Raw genomic sequence first — 8,886 nt, 5'->3', positions numbered from 1 at the left:
AAGCTGAGAAATGATATCACATCATTTCTACAGGAAGAGACGGAATCATTGTATGAGGCTTGGGAGAGATACAAAGAATTACTGAGGAGGTGTCCACATCATGGGTTGCCAGTTTGGATGCAAGTCCAAACGTTTTATAATGGATTGATGGTGAATGTGCAAACTATGGTGGATGCAGCCTCGGGAGGAGCATTGCAAAATAAGACACCAGAAGAAGCTCATGAGTTGCTTGAAGTTCTAGCAAGCAACAATTATCAAAGCCCTAATGAGAGGGTGTAACCGAAGAAATCTATGGGTCTTCATGAAGTTGATGCATATACAACCATTTCAGCCCAACTCACAGCACTTCGGAAATAGTTAGGAAGTATGCAGGTAAATTCTATTAAGCTCCTCAACTAATTTGTGAATTTTGTGCAGGTGGTCATGTGAGCAGTGAATTCCAAGTGAGGAACACGTTTTCTTTAGCGTCTTCATCATCGGAGCAAGTTAACTATTTGGCAGGAAATCAAAGGCAACCGAACAACCCGTACTCCAACACATATAATCCTGGTTGGAGGAATCATCCAAACCTATCTTGGGGCAATCAAAACCAATAGAATCAGCAAAACAATCAATGGAACCAAAGAGCATTTCCAAACAACCAAGCAGGGGTGAACAATCAACCAGAAGAGCAAAGAGTGATAAAATTGGAGGACATGTTTGGAAAGTTTATGCAAGAGACCACAAGTTTTATGAATGAAATGAGGATGAATTTTAGAAATCAAGGGGCGTCCATTCAGAACTTGGAGGTACAAGGAGGTCAATTGGCTGATAAGTTAAATGAGAGACCACAGGGCTCACTACCAAGCAACACAGTGACTAACCCACGAGAGCAAGTGAACGGGATAACTTTGAGAAGTGGGACCGTCTTGGAAGAGGTGGAACAATCAAGGAAAGAAGGAAACTCACCAAAAGAAAAGGAAGATTCCGATGAGGAAGTAGACGAAGAGATAATTGTTGAAGAGAAACCAACCAATCTTAGGAAAGATGAACAAAAGCGGAAAGAGAGGCAAAAGCAAACGAAAGAAAAATCGCCATTTCCCGAGATACCACCAGAGTTAGCACATCACACACCTCCTGTGCCTTTTCCTTAGAGGCTTAGAAAAGAAAAATAGGATAAGCAGTTCATTAAATTTCTTGATATATTTAAAAAACTGCATATTAACATTCCTTTTGCAGATGCATTACAACAGATGCCAAGCTACGTGAAATTTCTCAAGGAGATTTTATCAAACAAAAGGAAGTTAGAAGATGAGGAAACCGTGATGCTTACGGAGGAATGCGGCGCCATTCTACAAAAGAAGCTACCCCCAAAACTCAAAGATCCAAGGAGTTTTACTATTCCCTGTGTTATAGGAGACATTACGTTTGATAGAGTTTTATGTGATTTAGGTGCAAGCATAAACCTTATGCCTTTTTCTGATTTCAGGAAATTAGGAATTGGTGAAGTGAAGCCGACAACCATATGTTTGTGGCTTGCAGATAGATCTATAAAGCATCCAAGGGGCATTGTTGAAGATTTGCTGATCAAGGTGGACAAATTTATTTTTTCGACAGATTTCTTTGTGTTGGATATGGAAGAAGATAAAGAGATTCCTCTCATCCTGGGACGACCATTTTTGGCTACTGGAAGAGCTTTAATTGATGTTCAAGAGGGGAAGTTGATCATGAGGATGCAAGATGAGGAAGTGACATTCAATGTCATCAAGTCTCTAAAAGTTCCACCGAAGCAAGAGTCATGTTTCAAAATTGACTCGGTGGGTCAGCCAACAATTGAAACGTCTCAACTTAATGATACTAATTCGTCAATTAAAGGATGCACGGTCAAGTCAAGGCCATTCAAGAAGGAGGACCACAACCCAGAATTTTTTACACCATTCCAAGATGGGCCACAACCAAGCATGTGTTTTCACAAGAGATAGATACCTTAGCTCAAAAAGGGTGAGGGAAAGTCAAGAAAGTGGAAAGCTATCGATGAGAATGTTCGAGTCATGAAAGGAATGACCAAGGAATGGAAATGGGTGGCTAAGCTCTCAACAAAGGCCCCATGTAACAAAAATCATCAACAATTGAAGCCTTGGTGCAAGGACAATGCTCGGGAGTTGATGTATTTAGATAGCCCGGATTGACAAAAGGACTTGAGAAAGTCGAGCTTCCCGACTATAAACAAGCGCTTCTTGGGAGGCAACCCAAGTGTTTCAATTGTTTTTCATTTATTTGTTATTTGAAATTGTTTAGTTTTCGTATGATTTAGAATTATTTTGATTTTGTGTGTTTTTGGGTGTTCTAGGTGAATTTTCGAACTAAGGCGAAAAATGGAAATTTTTCAGTTTTCGCCGCAGCAAACTGCATTTTGCAAGAAGTGGAATTTGAAAAGTCCCAGACTTCGCCGAGGCTCTGTAGGCTCTAGAAATTTTTGCCGCGGTGAATAAAGTTGGGCGAAATTGAATAAGGAAAGTTCACTGCGCCGTAGTATTTTCTTTGCCGAGGCACTATGGGCTCTGTAATTTTTCGCTGCGGCGAAACTTGTTTTTTTATAAATAGTGACCGCGACTCTTCATTTTTCGCAAAACACTTCAAACACATCCGAGAGCAAACTTTTCCATCTTCGATCCAGAGCCTTTCCAGTGATTTCCTAGCACAATATCTTACTCCTTAACCTTTCTAAACACCAAAACAACTCATTTTAGCAAAGATCTTCGCGAAAAATTGAAGAAAATTGTGGGTTCAAGAATTTGGGGATTTTGCGATCTAGGCTGATTTTGGCTAAATTGGTGGTGAATACTTCCTAGTTTTGGTAAGATTTCAAGTTCCCTAAGCTTTTAATTGCACAATTTTGAGTTTAAAGTTGTAGATCTGAAAATGTTGATTGCTGATTCAGTTGTGGATTTTTCGTATTATTGTGCTTTGATTTTGTTTGAGGAAGTGTAGATTGTGAATTGTGTAGTGTTGAGGAGTTTGGGTTTGAATTTTGGGAGTGTTTTGTGAAGTTTGGAAGAATCAAAGTTTGGGGGTCTAGGTGCAATTTTTGGAAGTGTGGTGTTTTTCCAGGATTGATTGTGGTTGTTCGTAGGGTGCTTATAGTTGAATTATTGAGTTGATTTGTAAGTTTGGGAAAATGCCGCTCAAAGTATTGTCTAAGGGGAAAGGAAAAGGGAAAAAGGTGGACAATCGATTTGTTGATGACAAGGCTCAGAAACGATATGAAGGGGCAATCCAAAGGAAAGATAAGGGATTTATTGCTGAGCGTGGATTGATCGCGAGCCAGGCTAAGGAGTGGAGTCGAGGGAGACGTTGGGAATTGTTTATGGGTGAACCTGCACATGCGGCCATAGAGCCAATAGTGAGAGAGTTTTATGCCAACCTCCCGGAGTGTGAATCTGGTTATGTGTTTGTGAGGGGTACTGATGTGCCATTTGATGCGAAGGTCATAAATGAGTTTTATAACTTGCCTCACATTGACCGTGATGAGTATGAGGAATTTAGGAAGACACAGAAAAAGGATGAGGTGATCCTTCAGGCTATAGCAAAACCGGATACCCCTTGGGAGATTTCGAACAAGGGTAGGAAGAGCAATAAGGGATGTGGGAAACATTATCTTGACTAACATTCAGCATGCAACCAAACCTAGGCGAGAGAGTTTCCTTTTCCCACATCTCATTATAGAGTTGTGCACTCAAGCAGGAGTCGAGGCAAAATATGATGAGCCACTTATCCATGTTGCCCCAATTCTCGACATAGCCTACTATCACAAGCATCTTGAACGTCCAACAGATGAAGTACCTAGCGTCGGGACAAAACGACAGAGAGCCACACAAGGCACTGCCACATCATCCAGTTCCACAGCCACTATGAAGGAGATGATGCTGCAGATGCTGGGTCAGATGAAACAGATGGCAAAACGTCAGGATTGGCTAGCAGAGCAGACCCAGATGATGTATGACATGCAGCACCGTTGCTTCACCAAGCTCAACGTTGATACTTCGAACTTCCAATGGGCAGACTGGGATTTAGAAGAATGGATGGGCTCCAACTCAGAAGAGGACGATACCGAGGAAGAGGAGGAGGCCGAAGAATGAACCTGAACACATGTTTTTGTATTTTAATTTCTTTGTTTTTAGTTGTTTTTATATTTCATTTTGAACATTGAACTAAATTGCTTTTTGTTTTGGATGGTTTAAATTTTGTTTTAATTTCCTAGTAGTTGTAAAGGCGAGATTAGGGTTGTAATATTTTCATATTAGTTAGTGAACTTTTCTAACACAGTGTACACCACAGTATTTCAATTGTTTTTACAGATTATGGTGATGAGAAATCCAAGGACCGAGTGTGCATGCTGTTAAGCGAAACTTCAACTTCACGGATTAATTAGGGAACTATCTCGTACCTTTGTAGATTTTGTTTTTCTATTCCTAATTCGTGCATAATGTGACATTGGGGACAATGTCATCTTTAGTTTGTTGGTAGAAAAAATTTGAAATTTTTTTATTTGTGTTTATTTTATTTTCATATTTTGTTGTGTATGCCAATGATGAATTACATAAGTCTATGATGAGAATAGGTTTGTTGGGATTTTATTGTTGAAAAATGTTAAGCATTGCTTCAAGTTTATGTTGATTGACTAAATTTTGCTTGAGGTTTGTTGAGTGGTTCAACAACCTTTTTTATTATTTCGGCATGCTTAGATTCATTTTATGTGGTTAGGTAAAGTCTTGATAATGTGAGTAGACTCTAGAACCTAGTTGAGAAGTGCTTGAGGCGAAATTCTAGGAATAGACATTATTGAGGAAGTGATTTAGGTAGTTTTCAGAACGTTTGAGCCTTTCCAACCGACCATGAATTTTATCCCTAGTGACCCATTTGAGCATTATGGAATCATCGTTGCCTTATTTTTCTTGTGAAACCAATAATGCCCAGAACCTTTTTCCCTAAACACATCCGCAACCTTTAAGAGAATTCTAAACTTAATGCAAACACAAAGAGCTTGGAGAGTTGTGTGAATGAACTAAAAGAATAGTTTGGGGGTTGTGAGAAGGGCAAGAGGAATAAGAGGGGTAATTAACCTCAATTTTATTGTTATTTGATATAAAAGAAAAAAAAAAAAAAAAAGGCTCCATTTTGAGAACTACATTGCAGTAGCAAAAATAAGAATTGTACATGAGTGAGGGTTGTAAAATGGATGACATCTTGAGTGGTGGTTGAGAAAGAAAGTGGAAGTTGATTAAGTTTTAGTGTTTGCTTTAAGGAAACCGAGTTCTCTTGTTTGTTTATCTTTTCCTTTCGTTTGAAGCCCACTAACCGAGCCTAACGTTACAAGCCTATAAGGACCTTTTGATCTTTAGTAATGTCTAATCCTCATTAGTGGAGAATAGTTCGATGCGTAGGCTTATGGAGTCTACCGCCATTTGATAAACTTTGCATTTCTGCATAAAATAATCTGAGAAGTCGGAATGTGGACTGAAGTTGGGATCACCTACTCGGGGAACCAATAGAGAAAGATAGTCGATGCAACTTATAACTTCCTGGAGTGTTGAACATTTTCTAGTAATAATTTTCAACAAACTTTTGGGACTTGTGTAAATTCTAGGCAATTCTTATGTTGAGTTTGAGTCTAATTTTTGTCTGTTTGTTCGTTTTCAGTTTTGTTGTTTTATATTTTTGGTTGTTTGTTGTTTTTCTTTCTTTGTGTTTTGTACCTGATGCTTGGGGACGAGCATGTCTTTAGTTTGGGTGTATTTGATAATCCAAGAATTATACTGTTTTAATTAGGCTTTTTGGCCGGATTTTAGATACTTCTTAGTTCATTTATGCCTGAATTGCTACTTAATTCTATACATTTTGTGTTGTAGCCCAAAATGGACATTTTGAGCAAATAACGAGCGAATTGGAGTTTCTGGACCCAGAAGTCAACGGATCTCAGAATTTGGGAGAGTTCGAAAGCAGATTGAAGCACTATGAAGCTTGTTCCCATGGGAGAGCATCGAAGATCAAAGATTCAAGCAAATAAGCGAGGGAAGGGAAATTGTGTAATTTCAAAATTCTTCATGAAGGTTCGCCGCGGCGAAAGAAGTTAAGCACGAGAGTCATTTTTACCTCGTCACCACAGCGAAATCTGCAAATTTTAGTTTCTCCAAAATGCACAGTTTTATTTGAGGAAAGCTTTAGGTCTTTTGGGGCGAGCTATATAAGAAAAACCTTGCCATTTTAAGGGGGGTCGTCTAGTTTCGTCTGGTTTTCATTGAGTTTTGATAGTGTAACGCCCCACTTGAGGTACGTAGCTAATGTTTCTTCTTTTGCTCTTATTTGAGTTGGTTTATTAGTATTATTGAGTGATATGTTGAATACTTGCCCTGAAATTGGTTGAAATAGAAGAAGTTCAGTGTTCCAGGCTTCGCCGGGGCGAAGAAGAATCTTTGCCGCGGCGAAGAGGTGTTGAAGCCACGGGAAGCTGCTGGACAGTTTCGCCGCGGTGACAGAAGCTTCCTCGCCGCGGCGACGTGCCAACCAAAATGTTTGTTAAGTTTTAGATATTTTCTTCCCTAAGGGCAATTTAACCATTCTACCCCTAATTAGTAGGAAAAGTGGGGAGTAAAATGTAAGGAATTTTCATGGAGAATATGTTGATATGGGGGTGTGTTTGTAATGAATCAAAGGATATAGATGGAATTCCCAAGGAAGAGTAAGGGCAAAATGGGAATGCTTGTGCATAAATTTCATTAAAAGGAATTAAGTCATTGCAAACCCTTCATTCTTCTTCTCCATCGCCACTCTCCTTTCTTACTTCCTCTCAATTTCTCTTTCATTTGTTCAAGGATTTTTAGAGGGCTTTTGGAGTGTTTTGGGGTAGAAAATCAATCTAAGGCATCCTAAGGTAAGGATTCTTGCTTTGGATGTGAAGCTTTGTGAGATTTTATGTATATTTGAATATTGAGGTCTTTTGGTTCATTTGTTTAAAGAGTAGAGAAAGAGTCAAGCAAACCAAGAGAAAGGAAGAGCTAGTGAGATCTCTCCATAACAAAGTAAGTAAATCCCAACCCAAGTTGAGATTTGAGAATTTTCTTGATTAGGGTTTTAATAGCAATTATGTATGTATGTTATATACATGTTATATGCTATGTTATTGAGTTTTAAATGGAGATTATTATTGCTTGTGGTTGTTCATACACTTCAATTGTTAGAAGTGAGATGTGGGTTGGAAATGTAGTTTGAGATGGAATTGAAGGATATTGAGAAATCCTTTTTGGAAGTGCTATTCTATGGCAGGAATTATGGCTATGTGAGGGAGTTTTCTCCCATTTTGGATGGTTAGAGAAAGACATAGAATTATTGTTATGGTAGAGTTTTGTTATGCACTTGAGTTGTTTGATGAAATGCCTAATAGAGGTTTGAGTATGAGTAGTGAACCTTAATTCTTCCAACATTGCATGTTGGCATTTCATAAGTGCATTAGAGGAGATGAACCATCCATAGGCATTAATTGTGCATTGAGAAGTGACTTAAGAAAGAGTAGAAAACTTTGTGTATGCACTTGCTCTCTGAGTAGAGAACTTTGTGTATGCACTTGCTCTATGAGTAGAGAACTTTGTGGATGCAACTACTCTAAGGGTAGAGAGAATGAGAAGTGCTAGAGTAGAGTGAATGAGAGGAGTATTAGAAACGAGTTGATGCTTTGTGATCATCACCCGACAGTTATTAGAAACGGGTTGATGCTTTGTGATCGTCACCCGACAGTTATTAGAAACGGGTTGATGCTTTGTGATCGTCACCCGATTAGTTATTAGAAATGGGTTGATGCTTTGTGATCATCACCCGAAAGTCATGAGGAACGGGTAGGTGCTTTGTGGTCTCCACCCGATAGTTACGAAAAGTAGGTAGGTGCTTCGTGATCCCCACTCGGTAGTCACTAAGTGCGGGTTGGTGCTATGTGAACTCCACTCGACAGTCATGAAGAGTGAGATGGTGCTGTGTGAACGCCATCCGGCCGTACCTCCGGTAAGATGAGGCCATGACGTTTAGTAGAAAACATCAGAGAGTGTGAGGAAAGAATTAAGAGAAATACATACGGGGATAAACAAATAGAGGGTTTACTTACTAAGCATTATTTTGTGCTTACCCCGTTATTTTCCTTTGTGGATGCAGGATCTAGGTGATGATGCAATCGGAGGGGCGTCGGCAAGCGAGGAGCAATAGCTATACTGTTTCCCCTATTTTTGTCTTTTTAAATGGCTTTTTGTAAATGATGCTCTTTGTGTATAAAAGACTTTTTACATATGATAAAAAGAAAAGTTTTGGGCCCATTTTCTACTATTATTATGCATGCATTGTACTAGTTTACAGCAGTTGTTACATTTTTGCATGCATTGTACTAGTTTACAGCAGTTGTTACAGATAGATTTGACATTTTTGTTGAGAAAGTGAGAGGATTTGAGATTCAACCTCGTGGATTCTTCAACTAGGGGAGATATCTTTTCTTTTCTCTTTATTTCAATATGTTGAATGCTATGTTTACTATTATTCTTGATGTTTGTGTTGATTTAGTTATGAACTAACCCATTTTGGGTTAGGGTTTTGATGTAACTCGGATTTTTATGAATTAATCAGTTGATTATTGTTATTTTGATATTCTATTGTGCAGATTGTGTGGTTATTCCGTTTTTATTGATTTTATGTGATGAGATTGAGAGATGAATCAATAGTAAGCTTCTTGGTTAATCACCATTGTAGTATTGAATGCTAGAGATAGATTTGAGAATCAATGAAATCAATCTAGGATTCCATTAGCTTAATAAACTTGGATCTATTATTCTTCAAATTGTTGGGTGCAGAAGTTTAATAGGGAAAAGTAGG

At 38.7% G+C, this 8,886-nt stretch overlaps 1 non-coding gene across 1 annotated transcript; it reads right to left on the bottom strand.

The window, feature by feature from the left end:
* Positions 1–107, bottom strand: LOC116139368. The gene has a single exon (XR_004129442.1). It is a non-coding gene; the product is annotated as a small nucleolar RNA R71 (small nucleolar RNA).
* Between the last annotated feature and the right edge of the window lie 8,779 nt (positions 108–8,886).

This window comes from Pistacia vera, unplaced genomic scaffold (assembly GCF_008641045.1).
Source record: "Pistacia vera cultivar Batoury unplaced genomic scaffold, PisVer_v2 Contig11, whole genome shotgun sequence".
NCBI classification, from domain to species: domain Eukaryota; kingdom Viridiplantae; phylum Streptophyta; class Magnoliopsida; order Sapindales; family Anacardiaceae; genus Pistacia; species Pistacia vera.
This window is presented reverse-complemented; position numbering and strand designations above follow the sequence as displayed.